This window comes from Mus caroli, unplaced genomic scaffold (genome assembly GCF_978045245.1).
Source record: "Mus caroli unplaced genomic scaffold, Mus_caroli_1 scaffold_4, whole genome shotgun sequence".
Taxonomy (NCBI): Eukaryota; Metazoa; Chordata; class Mammalia; order Rodentia; family Muridae; genus Mus; species Mus caroli.
In genome coordinates this window covers 7,134,127-7,154,806 of record NW_028227259.1, presented here as the reverse complement: position 1 = coordinate 7,154,806, position 20,680 = coordinate 7,134,127, and the positions used below count along the sequence as shown (strand labels likewise).

Sequence of the window (20,680 nt, the reverse complement as noted above, 5' to 3'; positions counted from 1 at the left end):
AGTACTTCAGCCAGTGAGGGGGCAAGGCTAGCTCTCCCATCCTCTTGCCCAGCTCTCCCAACTGCTACAGGTGGAGGGGATGCTCACACCTATGCCACCTCAGGGCAGAAGTGTGGTGATGTGCATGGAACCCGCTCACTTGTGCCCACCACCAGAGTCAGCTCTGCCATACTGTCCAGGTGAGGGGCAGGGTTTACTCTCTGAGTGCCACAGCTGTTTGTTGTTGGGGAGGTCTAGCTCTCCTAGGCTCCTGACCCTCTGGGTAGCTTTCCTAATTTTGGGAGTCAGCTCTCTCACACCCCTGTCCAGGGCCAACCCCACTGTGCTGCCTGGTCATTGTTCTCTACTAGCACTGTGTGGCATAGTAAAACACAAGTCTCTGTCTATCTTCCTTTTTCCTGTGCCACTTGGGATTTGATTGAATTTTTATGTGTCCTAGGCATGAAATAGATTTGGCCACCAAGCCAGGCATCAAGCTAGGATAAACATAGGACTGCCATCTGCTCTGCCCCTGGCTGATAGAAGAACAACATGACCAACATGGTGTCTCTTTGCCCATTGCCAGGGGCATTGCCAGCTTATGTATATCTTTCTAGGCTCAGTTTCTGACTATAAAGTGTTTTAAATGACTGGTTATGATTCAAGCTAGTATTCTAGTAATACTATTTTTAATTTGGTGACCTTCATGTGTATCTTATTTGAATTTACCCTATTAATCAAAACTTATGTAAACATCTTTTTGAGATAGCTCCCTCCCTGCAGCTTAGGCTCTGTGAGACATGCCTTCAAGATTCTTAATAACAGTTTTATGATCCTATCTATGATTCATACTTACATGATTCTTTTAGGGCTGGGGACTGGAATGGGTCAGCCCTTGTTTTGAAGGCATGAAGACCTAGGTTTGATCTCTCTCACTGAGTGGAGAATCCCTAAAAACTTTCCTGTTTAGGGGAGTAATCGAGTTCCTTGTGAGTCTTAGAAAGGCTTTTCTCTTGATATATGGTCTTGAAGAAGCAGCCTAAAGTCTTTCTGAGGTTTTAGCACCCAATCTTCTTATCCTTGCCTTAATCTTAGCCCCAAGGACACATTGTAGGGATGGTGCCTTAGGCTTGGTAGTTGCCTTGAGGCTGTTTCTTGGAAAATGATGGCCAAGCCAGTTAGTTCATTTGTTTCTTGGGCAACTCCAGTGAGCATATTGGAAGCAGTGTGTCCTTAGCACAGCGCTTCAAAGTGTAAGAATCTCAGTCCTTTCCTGGGTGGTTTGGTTAATGTGATACTTGGGCAAGGTAGTGTCTGCTGGTTTTTGTTATCACAAAGCTATTGCCAGGACATATTTTGAATATACAGTTAATTGTTCCTTAGGAGAGTCATATGTTTGGAATCTAGTGAACACTGTCTACTAACAAGACTGTATGTAGACTGGAAACATGAGATCACTTGGGAGTCACCACCACTCTTTTGAAGATTGAAGGGAGAGAAATCTGGAAAGATCTTCTCAGAGTAAAGTTAATAAAAACATAAAGGACTCCTGAGCATCGTGTGTTATGCTGAGGGACCTTAGGTAACTGTACTCATAATACAACCTAGGGACACTCTGATACTGTGTTGGGGAGCAAGGCTCTGGCCTGTGGAGAAGGTAAGTGTAATTGTTGAAGTTTGATAGGGCCATTGCAAAGTTACAACACAGTACAAGAGAAAGGGGCATGAGGAAGTTTATAGTATGTAGGAATAGGTGATTATCCTGATTATCCAAGAATATTAACTGATTAAGAGGACAAGACAGAGGTGAACAGCAATGAACATTCCCAATAAGGGGCTCAGTAGGTATAGCCTTGTTCTTACAGAGGTCTTAGGTTCAATTGCCAACACCATATGGTGTCTCACAGTCATCCCAGAGATCCTGTACTGTATTCTGATCTCATGGGCACCTGGCATTCATGTGGTACATGCCCTCATATAAAGGCAAAACCCTCCTATAAATTAAATAAATCTAAAATGAAAAAAAGCAATCAAAACATTTCAACTGAGAATTCTAGAGAAAATACTTGAAAATCCAAATTAGTGAATAGGTAGTGGATTGATTGAAATCAAGATTATCAAAGCATCAAAATATCAGAGATGTTTTTGACAGAAGATTTTCCTGCCTAATCATTAAAATAACAATACTTAGCATACTTTCACAAGAGTACAAGCAAAGAAAAACAGAATTGTATGAACTGTTTGTGGAGTAAGTTACATGGCGCCTTTTCAAGCAGTGCAAGTAGCTATGGATGCTTGATTGGAAAGGCTGCGAAATTCCTGAGCAGAGGGTTTTTCTTCGCTGTAATTAGTCTTGCTGTGATTCATACTGTCTTATCGCTTAGATTTTATAATCCAAGTGAAAATATTCCCTTGACATTTGAAAACTCGGAAGGCTTCAAATTTGTTTTTGAGGAACTAAGATCATTACTACTGCTGCTACAACTGTTGTTTTTCTAAAGCCTATTCCCTTTCTTTTTTAAAAATTTAATGAGATATTTTCTTTATTTACATTTCAAGTTTTATCCCCTTTCCCCATTTCCCCTCCGAAAACCTCCCTATCCTATCCTATGTCATTCTGTGAATTCTGCCTACATATAACACAATTTGCCTACTACCTACCCATACATACTTGACATATCGCAAACGTTTTTATATACATATTTTAAGGCTCAAGTTTATTCATTTAAAAGTGGTCAGTGTTCACTAAAAATTGACTTATAGTCCTGAAATTTCTAATAAGATGACAAATGTCCTTATAGCTTAATTAACTTTTTAGGCTTTTTTAAAATCTGCAACATACAACCTGACACACCTTAGTGAGGTCTCCCCTAGAGCTAACAGGAGAGTGCAATCCCGGAAGTGGGCAGGCCTCTGGGAGAGTCAGAGTATCTGTCCCCCTTTGTAGCATGTATCAATTTCCCCTAGCACTACGAATGCTAGTCAATAGGGATGAAGCTTCTAGTAGATTCTAAGCTCAATTTTCCCCTTTCTAATGACATATATGTGATGTCTTCAGCAACAGGTTGTAGAGAGTAACCAATAGCATTGTCGATAGCCTGTGATGTTTTTAGGTACAAAATCCCAACACCGAGAACTCCTTCGACAATGACCGAAAAGGATAGAACCCATTCTTGGTCCTGGGGATTGTTTTTGGTAGCATGTGATGTCCATTTGGGTCATTCTTTCCTGCCATTTTATTTAACTCTATCTAAATTCATTTTGTACAGGCATGTATTTCAGAAAGCTTCTATAGTAGTAGGTTCCCTTATGCAAGATGGCTCAGCAGATAAGAACACTGGATGCTCTTGTAAAGGACCTGTATCCAATCCCCAACACCCACATGGCGGGCCACAACTCTAAGTCGAGATTCATGAGCTCTTTCATTCTCTTCTGGCCTCCATGGGCACTGTATCTATTAGTACACAGACACACATGCAGGTGAAGCACCAATACACATAAACTGAACTAAACAAATAGATAACTAATTACATGTACATCCAATCATACGAGAAGGTTGCAGAGCAGACTGTGAGAAAAACCAGCATCTAAATGGTTACAATGTTTTGCTTTTCCTTTCTCGTGTTTATTTGTGTGTGTCTGTAGCACTTGTGTGTCTGCACGTGGAGGGCACAGGACAACTTGGGAGAGTCAGTTGTTTACTTCCACTATGTGAATGCCAGGACTGAAGTTAGGTTGGCAGGTTGGCACCAGTGTCATTACCCACCGAGCCATCTTGCCGGCCCATTGTTCTCATTTTCTTTGCTCTTTCTTTTTCTGTGTATAGTAGACTAATAATTTGTGAGGAAAAAACATATATGATACATAAAAATGGTAAGAGGCAAAATTTTTGATAGAAAGCTGTAGTAAAAGAAAACAAAACAAGAAAAAACAAAACAAAACAAAACAAAAAGAAACCAAGACTAAAGTCTCTTGAAAAAGGAATCATGTGTCTGTAGTTTCCTTCCCCCAGTGCTGGGCGGGGGAATCGGCTGTGCTCCACCATGGGATCACAGGTGGTGGAGCAGTTCAGCTTCTATCTTTGTAGAAGCCCTAGCTGTCTAGCATATTCCCTCCCTGCCTGCCTGCTTCCTTCCTTCCTTCCTTCCTTCCTTCCTTCCTTCCTTCCTTCCTTCCTTCCTTCCTTCCTTCCTTCCTTCCTTCCTCTTTCCCTTTCTGTAAAATGTTGATTTTGTTAAAAATATGAATTAAACAATTATTAAAGGCGATCGATATGTGTGAACTTGATGCAAGTTTTCAAATGGGATATCTATTCTAGGCTAACCCACCCCCACTCCCATCCCAAAACACTGGGGGTCAAGCCCAGGACCTCGAGCATGCTTGACAAGGTGTTACTGAGTTATCGTCAACAGCAGGATCCTCTTTAATTGCCATTTCTCTTTCGTTGTTGTAGCGAGTTGCTGTCTTCAGGTTATGTAGAGAGACAGATTGAACATGGAGGCAAGGTCGTGGAGAACAAAGTAAGTAAAATTTCCTTCCTTTGTGGGGTATCTTGTTTGGGGTCCAGACTTCGTGCTTGCTAGATGTGCCTTCTACCAATTGAGCTGTGATCCTTAAATGAAAACTGTACCTGACTCAATGAATGCCTACAAGTCAGACTCTAAAAAGTCTCTGCTCAGTTGTCGTACAACAATCAGTGTAAAATCAAGGGTAGTATGTGTGATCTGGGGTATGAACATGAATGGGCAGAGAGGTGTACATTCACATAAAAATGAAATTACTGCTTTGGTAAATCGTAAAGACCTTAATTTTTAATTTAAAAACGTTAAAATATGTAGTTCAAAGACAGAGATGCACATAAAACCAGATAAGGACCAATGAGTCACCTTATAACTTCCATCCAATTTGAGCTGTAGAGCCTGGTCAGCGAGCCCACAAGCTCATGAGCCCACGTGTTGCTTTGCCCTATCCCCCCTCCAAGCCCCCTGCCCTGCCCCTGGCTCGCCCTGCTCCTGTACTAGGAGACCACCCTCACTGGGGAGCCTGCCCCCCCAGACCACCCTCACTGGTGAATCCCCCTCCCCTGAGTCCACCCTTACTGGGGAGCCTGCACAGCCCCCCCTTTCACCCTCACTGGGGAGCCTGCCCCACACACATCCCCTCCCTGGGGAGCCCACCCTCTTAGCACTGTCATTTATAGTTCCATGACCAAAGCTTCTGTCTAGTTTAGTTTTGTCTATTTGCCTTTAAAGTGTCTCAAGCTTATCATTTTGCTCTTTATAATTTACTTGAGGAAAGAAAATTGTTTATCTTATACAGTTTCTCATTGTCTGGATTTTAGTGTTGACTATAATTTTACATTAGGGCAAGTAAAATGCACCTTGGTGATTATCTTTAACAGAACAGTTGATTTTGCCTTTGGGGCCTTTTAGGTTTTACTGAATTCTTTTGCACAATCTCGACTTTCAAGTTCTGTTATAGCTGTTTTGATATCTTCTCCCTCCAAGGCTATAAAATATCCTTATGTACAAAAGAGATACATATTTTTATTCTTTTAATAAGACAAAAATTTCATCTTTAACATTTATTTATTTATTTAATTTATTTCAAAACTAAGTTCCAGGAGTGAGGGAGATGGCTCAGTCAGTTACATAGCTACCATTGAAAGCCTGAGACCTTGAGTTCTGATCCCCAGAACCTAGGTGAAAAGCCAGGCTGGAGGCACACACTTGTGGTCCATCCGATGAGATGATTTCTGGGGCGGGTGGCCAGCGAAATGTAACCGAATTGTTCAGCTCCATATTCATGAGTCTTAGATTTTGTCTTAAAGAGAAGGTGAAAGTGATTACAGAAGATTCCCCACATCAATGCCTCTGGCCTTTACCAGCACAGCATTCAAGTGTGTGTACACTCACACACACCAAAGCACACAGCCCCCTCACAGTAAGTATAAATGAAGGCCTGACTGTAACCCTGTGTGTAGAGTATAGGTTTTGTTTTTTTACATTTGATAGGAACTTATTTAATTCTTTTATGTTTACACCTGTGTTCCGATTAAATTGTTTTCCCTTATAAATAATGATAGCCGCCATTTGTCAGAGGCATAATGCTCCCTGCCTCACATACTCAATATAAATGTTCCTTAGAGATATGTATTATCTTCTTTGTAAAGGGGGTACAAGAATGAGTGAAGCAAGACAGGTTACAAAGTGACATACCGCATTGGAGTTTAAGTCCAAGCTCATCCAATGTTGACTTGTGTGAAGAATTGTGTAGATGTGTGCATTTATGTGCATATATTTTCATAGTTTTGTTTTCTTTGAAAGAGACACTCTGTAGTCTGGACTGGCCTTAAGCACACCTCAGTCATCTCGCTTCAGCCTTGCAAGAGCTCAAATTACTGGCACGGGCCACCATACCTGGCACCAGGAAATGGAAAGCACTTATGCATTAGGATCACAGGAAGGAAGTTTTCAGTCTTGAATGTGCAGAATGGCAACTGTGGATTTGGGAGAGAGGGAAATGGAAGCATTGAGGAGTGACAGATAGCACATTCCAAACCACACACTTTGCTGGTTTTAAGTCACAGGCTTTGTTACTGTGGTTTCTGGGTTTTGTTTGACTGTTTGTTTGCTCTCTCTCTCTCTCTCTCTCTCTCTCTCTCTCTCTCTCTCTCTCTCTCTCTCTCTCTCTGTGTATGTGTGTGTGTGTGTTTGTGTTGTGGTATGTGTGTGGTTGCATACATCCCCATGCCTGAGTGCATTGGAGGTACAAGATGACTTGTACAAAGCACTCCGTTCTCTCACTCCACCCTCTGGGGTCTTGGGACTGAACTCAGATAATCAGTCTTGGCAGCAATTGCCTTTTCCATAGAGCCGTCTTTCTGTCCCACCATTAAATATCTCCTCTTTGGCATACTATGATCTTCCTGAAGGTGCCAGCATTGCTAAATTCCTTTAGCATTCATTTTCCTAAATCAGATTTCCAGCTCATTTCTTTTTTCCTTGGAATCTTACCCAAATTTTTTTTTGTTTTGTATTCTTTAATGAATAAGTGACAGTAAAAAGATACTGTAAGGACAGTTGTGAGAAATCATTTAGAAAAACATAAATGTGGTGACTGTTAGGAAAGCCGGCATCATCCTCACTTTGTATTTCCCATGAACCTAAGCAGCACTGATAGAGAACTGCCCATCATCTCCACAGCTCGTAAGGTTTCTCTATCTCCAAGAAACCCAGTTCCCAACCTTCCAGCAGTTCAAAAGCTTCCCATGTGCTGAAGGAATAGTATTTTAGACATGTATCTTAAGGTGTTTTATTTGTGAAAAAGAAATGCAGTGTTGTAGACATCTTTGTTAAGCCAAATACAACCAGTTTTCATAAATGATAGAATTCGGATCAAAGGCATCATTCTTTCATGACATCTTATTATTTCTACTTTTTAAAATGTAATGACAGGATCATTTATCCTTTTATATGCAACTCAAATTTCACTGAGATTGTCTTATATAATTGAGTAGTACAAAAACAAAACAAAACAAACAAAAAAACCCCAAGCTTGAATTATTTCTTTTGACCCTAGGAAGTACAAACTTAGGTATTAAACTGTCAGTGCATCTTAGAAACAAATTTGTTACAGCACAAAAGAACAACACAGGAGTCAGTCAGCTTTTGCTTGTCTTAGACATTGGATTCTCAAAACCACTCTAATCCTTCAGAATGCTGGTGAAGAACAGTAAGTAAGCCATTAAGTAGGAAGGAGAAACTGGACTCTGGTGTAAAGTGACTTTTGCTGCATGTGTTAACATAGAGGCATCCTCCCCATTGTGTCTATTGTAAGCAGACATAGGTCTTTTTCTCAAGTACTTTTCAGTGTATCTTGGACTTTGAAAGCTGCCTTTGAGATGCAATGCCCAGTGATCTAGGCCAGACTATACTCTTCAACCCTACCCTCCTCTCCCTTGACCTATCTCCCTTCCCTACCCTCTTCTTCCTTTTCTTTCTCTCATCTCTTTCTTACCGGCTTTACCATGTAGCTTAGGCTGGCATTGGGCAGTTTTCCTGATACATTCTCCTGTTGTGTGTGCCTTCATGCTTTGCTTAATAAACCTCATTACATGCCTCTCAGTGTCTCTCTCTGTCCCTCTCTTTCTCTTAAAAAACACACCAAACACCCTCCTTTTCCAAGGTACCTCTTTTACTTACAACTTTATCCTGTATTTGAGACCCTTGTTTTCTTGTCTAGAATCCTAAATGCAGTAGCTTTTCCAGACTCTTGGGTAATAATTAGTCACCTTAAGAGTCACTTAGTCATACTGGCTGGATATGCGAGATGATTGTAGAAAGGAATAAAAAATGGATCTATTTATAGAGGCTGTTACTTAAGCTTAAATTTAAATCCTGGGCTGTGTGGAGATAGGGAGGTGGCCATCCAAGTGGGAGAAGTTCAGAGACGTGCATTTTTAAGGCTGGCTGGTAGCGAATGCCAACCAAAGATCTTCAGTCCTTGGAGGTGCTCTCTGTACTGACCTATGTCCCCAACCCCGAAGCATAAATTCTTTAACAATGTATAGGTGTGCAAAGAATATACAATGCTTTCAAATAATTAATGAAGCAATGATAGGACAATTTGGTAGCTACCATGTATTGGAATCTGTAGTGACATTTTTTTTAAGCTGCACTTTGTGGAAGATTTGGGTTGAACACTCTTAGTACTGAACTTGAATTCTGAGAGCAGAACCTTTTTTGCAGGAGAGAAGACATGTTTGGCTATGGGAGATTCAAGTCATGACATGTCTAGCCACGTGCCCCACCTGAATTTAGAATAGAAAATCTTCAGATTACTGTGGTGGGCTAATGATTGAGCAAGTGTAGTGGAAAAACAAAACGATATGTAAATGAACATTGTTTTCCATTTAAGAGAGGCACATTCTGGTTTTATGAAATCAGAAAAAAATCTTCTAGTCAGTAGCAACTTGATTTCTCTCTATACTAAGACCAAAGTCTGTGATGACTTCAGCAATAGGGCCTTCCCATCAAGTTCTGGTGGGAACTAAAGACAAAAGCAATGGCCTGTATTGTTTTGGCAGTGTGTGGGACAGCTCTGGCCAACAGCTTAAGAAGAGTAGCTCACCCCTGACCCTGGGCTTTTCATTTGGTTATCCTTGGCTTCTGGGAGCTGCATTATCCCCTGGGTGGGGTAAGTTTAATTAAAATCATTTAAATGAATGCATACGTATACAAGAGGTTATGAGATAGCAAGTTTCCATATGGCTTTAAAAAATTCTTATTATTAGTTATCCCTCCCCAATTCCCCTTCCGCCTTACTCTCCTATCCCTGTCCCCTTTATCAAGACAAGGCCTCACTATGTAGCTCACGGTAACCTGGACCTCTCACCATGTGGCCCAAGTGGATCTCAATTTAGGAGTGGTTAAGAGTCTACTACTTCTGCTTCCCAAGTGATGGGATCAGAAGCATGAGCTAATACACTTGGCTCTTAGGAAAAAAAATTATTTTTCTTTAAAATTTTTGAAACTGAGGCTCATGTGACTCTGGCTGGCCTTGCACTGAGTATGTGACTGAGGTTGGTATTAAATGTCTACTCTGCTTACATTCATCTTCCCAGTGCTGGGATTGCAGACATGCATCAGTCTGCCTATCATTACGTGTGAGTGTGTGTGTGTGTGTGTTTGTGTGTGTGTGTGTACCAGTTAGAATGATTCTATAAGAATGAGATGTACACTTTCCAAATGACAAATGTAAAGTAGGTTTAATTTATGACCATTTAATAAATAAATAATTGAATTGAACTTCATGGTAGGTGGCAGAGGGGTTGAATTCTAGTATCTTTTTATTCAGAAACACTCTTAATGGCAAATAGGGCTGGTCCTGGAAGCCTTGTTCTTTGGGTCCTGTGGGCTTGACCTGACACTCATTTTTAAAACATTGATGTTTGAACGGATGAATGGAACTCAAAGGAACACTCAGTTTTCTCAGCCACTGGTGCAAGAACCATGTTATTTTCCAAAGGTATTTTAAAATCCTGAATTAAAGTATCGCTGGACTAAACAGTTTTGTTGATCAGTGAATTAGAATCTTGGGGCACTGATTCTTCTTGGCTCATAATTCACTATATAGTGGTGTCCTGTAGGAAAAGTAAACTTTAATCGACTTTCTAATAACTCAAGCTTCAAACTAAGTCTTGGTTTAGGGGTAAGTATGAGTCCAGTTATTTATTGCTAGTGGATTGGGAGAGTTAATGGCTTTTTCTACCTAATATAATCCCATTGTGCTCCCACAGAGAGGCTACTGTTAGCATGTTTTCTCCAGTAAATGAAACTCTTGTTCTCAATGGTATTGCATGATGGATAGGGCAGCTATGGTGGCATACCCCTTTAATCCCAGCAGATAGATGTGGCTCTCTGTGATTTTGGGCCAGCCTGGTCTACATAGTGGGTTCCAGGTCATCGAGGGCTACATAGAAAGACCTTGACAGGGAAACAAAAAGACTATTTTCTTGTTTTACATTCCCCCAAATTATGTATTTTACCAGTTAATACTTATTATAATGCTGATGTTACTACTACAGAGTTCCTGTTGTCTTAATATTGACCTAAGATACATCTTGACCTGACAGTAATAGTAATAACTGGACTGAGGAATAATGAAAGAACTCACTATAGTTGGAGTAGTGCAAGTACGTGCTATGTACTGGATACTAGTGGGCAGGTTTTGCCCATGCATTAAGTAGTCTTTTCTTTGTTATCTTCAGTCTGCATGTGAAGAAACTGACACAGAGTTGAACACACTGGTCTAAGAATTTGGAGTCAAGAAGCCTGGTAGTAGGATTTGTGTTTTTATCCACCAAAGTCCAGAGCTCTCTGGAAACAATAATAGTGGAGGAATTAAAATGTAATTTTTCTGACTCTAGTACTTCAATAACATCTCCTTTGACAGTTGTATTTAGTAAGTTGTAATGTGGAGATGTAATTGGCTCAGATGAGTCTCAATTATTCTCTAGAGAAAATTTCCGTTCTTCCAAAGAAGTCCATGTGCCTGCAATGGATGCCCTATATTCTCAACCATTTGTTCGTGTGTCTATTTTAGCCCGGCTTTGTTCTCTATAGAAGTTAAATGATGCATTGTTTGGTACAGGGGAGCATAGTGGCTTCCAAGCCATTATGTCTGAAATATGTTGCTGCTGTGCACACGGCAGACACATGCTCCATTCTCCAGCCCATCTTAGGCCTACATATACATTTATCTGCATCTGGAGAAAAGGTGAAATTTTATGAGCAAGAGTAATGAAGCTGAAACATATCATCATCTTGCCAGAAACTTGAAGAGATTTGATTACATCCTTGCCAAAGTGCTTTTAAAATGCCCACCCTCCTTCCCCACCCTCTCCCTTCTTCTCAACACACAAAGGAGCCACACAAATCTAATAAACGGATGGAGAAAATGTTTGGTCCTCCCTCACACGCATTAGCTATTCAGGTCAGTGAGCTCACTGTACTTTTTGTCTACTACCAAGCATCTGTGTATTTCGCATCTCCTCTGTGGGCTTGATGGGGTGCACACTTCCTCTCTGGCAGGCTTGTGCAAGCTTATGCTCCTCCACCATTCTGTAATCAGCGTGGTTCAGGAAGGTCTCGGATTTCATGACTTGATTCTCCTTGAGTTATAGGAAAAAGAATTCTTTGGGGATTAAGTGAATTTCCTTTTCTATTGGACTAAAGCGCGGTAGCTGTAGGTTTCTCATCATGCATCAGTTGCCTTAATGGACTTATAGAGATTACGAGTCATCTTAAGTCTGTACTCTAAAGAAAATATATTGGTCCATTACCAGTTGATGCAGGTCAGGTATCATAGTGCTGGGTGTACGAAAAATAAAGTGACAACTGCTGGCAGCTTGAGTTCTGTCCCCAAGCTTGGCTCTCAAGCTTTAGTAGGGAGTCCCTCTTTTTTTTTTTTTCCTCTAGTGTAAAGTTTCTCTGCCCAAAGAATAGATTTGATATATATATCCACACAAAGTAACACCAACTAATTTTGTTTTGTATATAGGTCTAATATAGCAACAGGAGCTTTTCTAGTTTAATTTTGAAACCAATCTTTTCATTATGAAGTGTCTTCCAGTCTACTCTTGGCAATTTCTTTTTGTATCAGAGTACACTGTTGTTAGAGTAATTACAATCAAACAGGAAGTTACTTTAGCTAGCTTGAAATACCACACACACACACACAATTCTCTTGATGTTACTCTAAGATATAATTATGTTCTCGTTCATTATTAAATTCTTGCTTTCCAGTGAGTATTATTATAAAATAAAAATACGTAGTAAAAACCGGAGAATCATTACCCTAGGAATTGAGCAGTTTGAATGTTTATAGGCATTTTGGATAGTAATTTATCAAGGGTCCAACTGGTTTGGTGTTTGTTTGTTGGTTTGTTTTTAGAATTCTTGCATCAGTGCAATAAGAAAAGGCTTAGATGCAGGTGGACTTGATAATCCCAATAGGAAACTCTTACAAACTCAGACATGGTGAGTTTCAGAGGCTAGAACATTAACACTAGAGATTTATGTCAAAGGGAGAGAGCAGCTCAGTTTCTCAGCTGCTTTGCAATTCTTATTCCTTGTATAAATGTGAAGAGAGTTCTGGTCATCCATACAGCAGCATGCAGAACATAATGCTGTTCTTGCCCTCATGAAACTTGTCTTTAAGGAGTTAAAGGTATCTTTTAATTATTTACCCCCCTTTTCCTGAAAATTATATATTTAGGAAGTGATTTATAACAGACTGCACGTTGTTGTGTGTGTACTTTGTGGTAGGCTTGATCTCATCAGACTGGTGGGTCAGAGAAGATATGTTAATTCTTCAGTACTGAACCTGAATACAGGACCTTTCCTGAGTGTGATAGGCAGATCCTCTCCCAGTGAGCTGCACATCAGCCCCAAGGCGTGCTTCGTGAAATGATACTACATTCAGAGTTTGAATAATAAATATTTGGCAGGTGAGATGGAAGCAAGGTTCTCTGGCAGTACAATTAGCATATTCCAAGGCCCCCCGAGACCTCGATGCAGGATGTCATAACATGTGAACAGAAAGAAATCAGAAGGGTGGGCAGTAAGCATAGAGCAGGAGGATCGGGAGGACTGGGTGGACCAGGAAGACCGGGAGGAGGAGGGATGCACATGGATCCATATGTCTCTCACTCTTCTAGCCCTCTTTATCTCAGAAAACATGAGATAAACTGTCACGGTCTCTGGAGTGCTGAGTGTTAGACTGATGATCCCACGGTATTCCACATCATAGAAGCATGTTGGATGAGGTATATTTTTGAGGACATGCTATCTTTCTCACTAAGTAAAAATTTACAAATGTCCTCAGTAATGTTAGCAGATGTGACCACCTCAAGGCAGATCTGTAGTTTGCAAGCATAAACACTCAGGCACTATGAATACTGTTAGCACAAGCTGGGTGAACCTTAGCTTCTGATTGTACCGGTTAATATCTGAGGCCCCAGACAATTTACTGATACCTGTGTGCTTTATTCTTCTTTTCTCCTACAAAAGAGGAAGCAAAGAGGCAAACAAAGCTCTGGCCGTGGAAAGAACACTATAAATGTCAGTGCGGGCTTAGGAGTAAGGCCAAGTCGCAGGGTGCAGAGGGTGTCTGGGCACATCTGTGGTGGCTTTTGACCATTTTAACTGTCAATTTCCAAACTTCTCATGGCACAGGCATCAGGTCAGCCATGGCCGTTCCCTTTGCTTCGATGACCTGTGTATGTACCATCTCACTTAACTTGCATGCTTAGAATACATGCTAGTCCATGCCTGTGGAATGATACAGATAGACTGGATTGCCCATGTGCTAGAAGTGTGGTTTCTCCTGACCTCCAACAGTGTGGGTGCAAAGGTCCATTTGTGAGAGATCTGGGTGAATGTGTTATTTCTCCTGCTATAAGGATGTTTCATGAATGTGAACAGGAGCAGGTAGGAAGCCATATGCTCACCCCTGGAAGTGTACCTTCTTTCCCAAGGATGGCTCGCTCATGCTCAAATTTTTAGAGACACTTTTTAGTCCGTTTTAAATTCCAACCTACAAATTATGACCACTTGAATTGGTTTGGGATAAAATTTCTGTAATTTAACATATTTCACACATATCAAAATTATGTCAAATATTTTTAAAAGAAACCTATGTGAGATATAATGTATTACATTTAACATATTACATGTTTTACTACATTTGTTTCCTTTCTCTGTCTCTCTCTCTTTGTCTCTCTCTCTCTCTTTGTGTGTGTGTGTGTGTGTGTGTGGTATATGTGTTGTGTGTATGCATTTATATGTGTGACACATGAGTCGTGTGGTGCATGTGTGTGATGTATATGTGATGTATGTAGGTCCTATGGTGTATGTTGTGGTGTGTGTAGGGGTTATGTGTAGGAAGGACAGTGGGATGGAAACCATCACTTTGTGCATGTCACATGCATTTTTCCTTCGAGCTTCATCCCTCATAGGTTCACCAAATCTACCTGTGCTTCCTGACATCTGCTTTTCTTGAATCCTTGTTTCTACTCTTCCAGTTTTGTCTTGCTGTATTTATTCTTTATTCTTTTGTTGAATGAGCCATATTAGTTTAGTGTATTTAATAAATAACTTTATTTTCTTTAGTATTGTTTACTTTCCAATAATGTCTCCTCTTATCTTTCCTCTGATTTCCTTCTCCTGGTATCTTTTCCACAACAGACTCAGTGATATGTACCTGTAATTCCATCGGTCAAAAGGCAGAGGCAGGAAGGTTACTATAAATTTGTGGCCAACCTAGTGTCTATAGCAAGTTATGTGCTAGCCTGGGCTACTTAGTAAGCCCTTGTCTCATAAAATGAAACAAGAAGAACCACAACAAACCTTCCCTGTGGTTCTGTGTGTGGCTGAATGAGTTTAATGTTTAACCAACCTACTAAATAACGGTTTCCTTCTGTTCTATTTTTTGTAAACATCCAGCATCCAACTATGTAAACTGTACTTTTCTTGTTTTCCAACTCCTCTTTTTGTTTTTGAGACAGTCTAGATGTGTAGTCTTAAACTTCTGAGCTTAAGAGAGCCTCTCTCCTTATCTGCTGGTTGCAGATGTAACAGGCCTGTTCCAGTGAGCTCAGCTATAGTACATTCCTAAGCTACATTCTAGCAGCACCCTGGGACGTTGGCTACATAGATTAGGTTACTTGGGCTCTTTGCTTGACTCATACATTATTCACACCTTTAGAAGTATCGTTCAATTGTTTAAAATTTGTATATTTAGCATTCTAAATGTTCCTTTATTGTAAGTGCAGTCTACAAGATATTGGCTCTTTAGATGTTGGCCTGGTATTTAAAGGGAGTAAAAATGTTGATAATCCTTAAGTGTCTAGATAGCTTGTAGATCAGGAAAGAGGAGGTATGCTGATTCATCTCTCTCCTTCATTTTAAAGGATAATAATGCCAGTAAGATGAATGGCCAACTCATGCCTCTAGGACAGTTTATGAATAAAAAGCACCTTTTTTTTCTTGCTCAGCATCTTTCAAAATCCAACACACCCTTGAATGCCTACTTGCCTTTCTCCACCGACATTGAGATCTTCCTCCCCTTATTAAGGCAACACTGTGCCTTGCTCTGTCCCAGGTGACTCCACAGTCATTCAGGGAGGGGAGGCGGGACTTGGATGTTTTAGGACTCAGGGTACAGGAAGGAAGGGAGGTGCTGCAAGGGAGCCTGTACTTGGCTGCCAGAAAGAACCTCTTCATCTTCCTTTCTACAAAGAAGTAGTGGACAGAAGAATGATCAAATGGAGGTGAAGTTAAAGTGAAAGAAATACAGCGGAAAAGCAGAGAAAAAAGCTATTTTCATCTTCCTCATTACTTCAGATTCTCAAATAGTTATAACAGTCCTGTTAATGTTTTCATTGACTTACATGTTTATTTTTGTTTTATTGAAATAGGATGTTGAAAACAAGGTTGACATCAAACTTCCTATGTAGCTAAGAATGGTCGTGAGCTACTGACCTTCTTTCCTGTCCCTTTTTTTTTTAAAAGATATTTTCTTTATTTACATTTCAAATGTTATCCCCTTTCCTAGTTTCCCCTCCAAAAGTCCCCTATCCCTTTCCCCCTTCCCCATGCTCCCCAACCCACCCACTCCTGCTTCGTGGCCCTGGCATTCCCCTATACTGGGGCATAGAACCTTCACAGGACCAAGGGCCTCTCCTCCCATTCATAACTGACTAGGCCATCCTCTGCTACATATGCAGCTGTAGCCATGAGTCCCACCATGTGTTTTCTTTGATTGGTGGTTTTGGACATAGTACTACCAGAAGATCCAGCAATACCACTCCTAGGCATACCTAGAAGATGCTCCAACTTGTAATAAGGACACATGGTCCACTATGTTCATAGCAGCCTTATTTATAATAACCAGAATCTGGAAGAAACTCAGATGTCCCTAAACAGAGGAACGGATACAGAAAATGTACATTTACACAATGGCATACTACACAGCTATCAAAAACAATGAGTTTATGAAATTCTTAGGCAAATGGACGGATCTAGAGGATATCATCCTGAGTGAGATAACCCAATTACTTGTACCTCTGAAAGCTTATAGGAGAGTGATACAGTGCCTGCTCCCCTCTTCTCCCCTCCCCTCTTTTACCCTTCCTTTTGTTTCATTCTTTCATAAGAAAAATAACTAACAGAAATCTTTTCTTTCTTTATTTTAGGGAAGCCTAGTAAGCTTTCTTTTTCTATGTGTCTTTATCATCTTGTTCATATTCAAATACCTTATAAAGTATAAGGTTTCAAGTAATTTATATCTTTTATGCTAAACACTTCATGTATTGCAACACATTGAAATTTTGTTATTTATAAAATGATGCTATGGTGTGGTAGTTTCCTAGAAATAGTTATCATTTCATGGGTTTATAATTACATAGACAGTGTACCTGGCCCATGTCCATTTTCCATTCTCCCAATTTAGAAACATGGCTGAGCGGACCTGGTAAGAGCCATCTCTGCACTGCAGTAATTCATTACAGAGAAGCTCTTCATGGGAACCTAAAACATTCAGTAGCAGTATCAGGCAACTGAAGAAGAATTTCTCTTGATTTGGAATCTCTGTTTGACTTAATCATAGAACGGGAGAGCTGCTTGCTCATATTATTTAGTAAAAATGAATGAGGACTTATATGTGTGTATGTATGTGAGTGTGTATGTGTATATGCATGTGAGTGTGTATGTGTATATGTGTGTGAGTGTGTGGGCATGTGTATATGTGTGTGTGTATGTATATACATGTATGAGAGTATGTGTGTGAGTGTGTATATATGTAAATGTGTGTATGTGTATATGCATATATGTGAGTGTGTATGTGTGTGTATATGTGTGAGTATGTATGTGTGAATGTGTGTCAGTATGTATATGTGTGTGTGTATATATATATATATATATATATATATATATATATATATATACACACATACATATATGTGTATGAGTGTGTGTGTGTATATGTGTATTATATGCAGATGTGCTCAGAGGAATAGGGTTGATCTCAGTTGCTTCTTACCTTATACACTGAGCTAGTATCTCTCACTTGAGCTCTGTAGTCATGTGATTTCACATCACTGTATTGACATGGGTCCTGGGATGTGAACTTCTGTCCTCAGGCCTGTGCATCAAACATTACTGCTGAGCTATCTCCCCAGGCCCTAGCTGAGAATTGCATTTTCCTTCTTAAAGATTCATTAGTTTGTTTTGTTCATTATGCATGTGTGTATGTGTATGTGTGTTACCTGGGTGGGTGCACAGGCCCAGGGAGCTCTGAGGGTGACAACTGGAGTTACAAGTAGTTGTGAGCTACCTGACTCGGGAGAGTAAGAGTGGGGCTGGGAACCAAACTCAAGTCCTCTGCAGGAGAAGGAAGAGCTCTTCTGGTTTGTTTGTTTTGTTAAGACAACAGTTTTTATTCCCTGTACAGTATTCCACTCAGATGAAACCAGCAGGCTACATGCTGCTCAAGAACAGCCCCCGAGAGTCTGGAAGGTACACCACGCCTCAGTTCTCTTTCTGTCTTCTGTATACAGTCAGCAATGTCCATTCCCAATCAGATCTCAGACCAATATGGCAGGTAGGCAATGGGGTTCCGACAGAAGGGAGCTATAGCAGCTAACCTTCCAGAGTCCCATCACCCCAGTCAGTGTTACAGTTCTCCTCAAAAGGTCTCCAAGACAAGAGAGGAAAAAGAAAAAGAACATGAAAATAAAATCCTAGGCCAACAGCCAGAGGAAGCTTGGAATACGAAGGAAACCAAATGAATGAATGAATGAATGATCATCGTGAAAGACTCCAAAACTCCCAAAGGGAGGCACTTACTCAAGCCTCGGGTCAGCCGCGCACCCAAGAAGACACTGAGACCGGTACTTAAGATGTATAGAGAGTAAGATTTAATACAGCAACGACAAGAAAGCACATAAAAGCACATAAACCAGAGCCCTATAAAGCAACAGCAAGCAAATACATGAACTAGAGCTCTGGGGTCGAAACCCACACACCCCGCATGGTGTAGAGGGGATTCGACCACTAGCCCAAACTTTTCACAGGCTTTTATAGGAGAAGGGTAAGGGGGGAGCAGGGCAGGGAAAATACAGGTTTTACGTCACTAAGTGATTCAGCCAAGGGTTTTTCCAAAGTGCTTTTGCAACCGCGTCCCACACTTTGGCCATGTACTTGATTCATTGGAACTGAGGTTTTTACTCACACCCTTATCTCAAAAATGTCCCTGGCACAGTCCTTAGTTAGGAGGGGTAGGACTGGGTTCGTTCCAGGAAATCCTTATCTCAGAAATGTCCCCGGAACAGTTTTCATTTGAGAGGGGGTCTGACTCTGGTGTGAGAGTTCAGAATGTACTCTGGGGTGAGAGTTCTGGTGGTCAGTAATTTTCCTCTTTCATTCCCCACTCCTTCTAGTGAGTAATTCTAATCTTAGAATTTCAGAAGTCTATATTTTTATGCGGAGAATACTGCATTTACTCTATTTTAACATGGGAACAAAAACAGAATAAGAAGCATTAGTAAACAGAACTAGGCAGGGGCCCTTTTAGCGAGGCTTGAGGATCTGGGCATGATGTAGGTGCACGTAGATCAGATCTCTGGCTGGAACTGGTGAGATGTCCTTGGGGTACCCAGCTCGTTTACTGTCTCAGCTGTTGGGATCCCTGGAGCAATGTCGTCCGCGTACTCAGTCCGATTTTTCCCAGTTGTGACCAGACCACCTGCAAGCCTTTTAACTTAGCATACAGAGCATTATTATAACATAGGTTTAAACACATCATTTAAGACTATAATGGCCATAGGTGACTCATAAAGGATCTTAAACAGAGTAAAACTGAATCAAGAAATAGGGCATAGGGAAGGAACACCAAGTCCATGCCAGTCTCCACGATTAATTTTGTCAAGGTCTGTCATAGAGTTTTAAACTAATTTCTTTATCTGTCCTGAGCTCTGAGGTCTATACACACAATGTAATTTTTATTTGACCTCTAAATACTTGGCCACACCCTGACTTACCTGGGCAACATCATCTGACACTATTGCTTTTGGCACTCTGAACCTTGGAAAAATTTTCTTCAATAATCTTCTTGATGACTATGTGAGCAGTCTCATTTATCCATTTTGAGAACGTTTTTTCTCAGTAAAGTTTATTTCTCAGTTGAGGTCAGGTCTGTCTTTTCAAGGGAGGACTAGTTTTCTTTCTTTCAGTTTTTACCATTTTATACAGGGTTTCTTTTACCAGTCTTAATTTATCTATAACTTGATAGTTTTCAGACTGCCAGGATCATTGCTCTTTGGGATGCCTGTTTTTGGCGGTTAGATCTGCCATCTGATTTCTACAGCATCTTAGGTCTTTTTCTGTAGATGTCAACAGCTCTCTTTGTCTGTATATTGTTCCATACAGTGGCAAAAGCATACCTGCTGTCAGTGTAGACTTTTATAAAGCTTGTATCAAAGCCACAAGTTTAGCTTTTTGGGCTGAAGTCCCTTTAGGGAGGCTGCTGGCCTAGATCACCTGCTTTTTGTCCACCACTGCACTGCTGTCCCCGCCTTCCACTTACCTTTAACCAGGAGGCTACTGCCATCCGTGTACCAGCTCAAACTCTCAGGCCAAGGCTGATCTGATCTTTACTTGCCGAGGTAAGTAGCCCCCTCTGTTGGTAGATGGCCCCATGGATATGAGCTGCTTTTCATCAACTACTGCTGCTCCTGTGACAAAGCTACTGCCATCTGTGTACCAGGCAGGCACACCTGGCCAAGGCTGATCAGTCAGATCTCTTCTTGTTCCAGTTTCCTCAGCCAGGACATCAGCACATTGATGTACAGGAGTGGAGTCATCCGCCAAGGAGCAGTAAACTCTGGTAGTGGGTATAGTCACATGCTGACCCAGAGTAAGCTTGTCAGCGTCTTTAACAAGCAGGGCCGCCTTTATGCTGTCAAAGGCTTTTTGGTGTTCCTCAGTCCAGGTGAATGGGACTTTTTTTTTTTTTTCTGCAAAAGCCCGCCGTCCCCAGAAACTCACGTACTTGGCGCGGGGTGGTGGGGGTTGGGATCAGCATCACAGTCTTTTTTCTGGCCTCGGTGAGCCACCACTTTTCGTCGTCTCGGCACCTC

The 20,680-nt window shown here is 40.9% G+C and overlaps 1 non-coding gene and 1 pseudogene across 2 annotated transcripts in view; one reads left to right on the top strand and one right to left on the bottom strand.

The window, feature by feature from the left end:
• Positions 1–20,680, top strand: part of LOC147004907 (protein DBF4 homolog A-like) — a 386,595-nt pseudogene that overhangs the window by 63,545 nt on the left and 302,370 nt on the right. The window contains exon 4 of the transcript XR_015046882.1: positions 4,433–4,499. The product of XR_015046882.1 is annotated as a protein DBF4 homolog A-like (transcript). The remainder of the gene's footprint in view (positions 1–4,432; positions 4,500–20,680) is intronic.
• LOC147004914 (small nucleolar RNA SNORA48) lies at positions 427–570 on the bottom strand. The gene has a single exon (XR_015047051.1). It is a non-coding gene; the product is annotated as a small nucleolar RNA SNORA48 (small nucleolar RNA).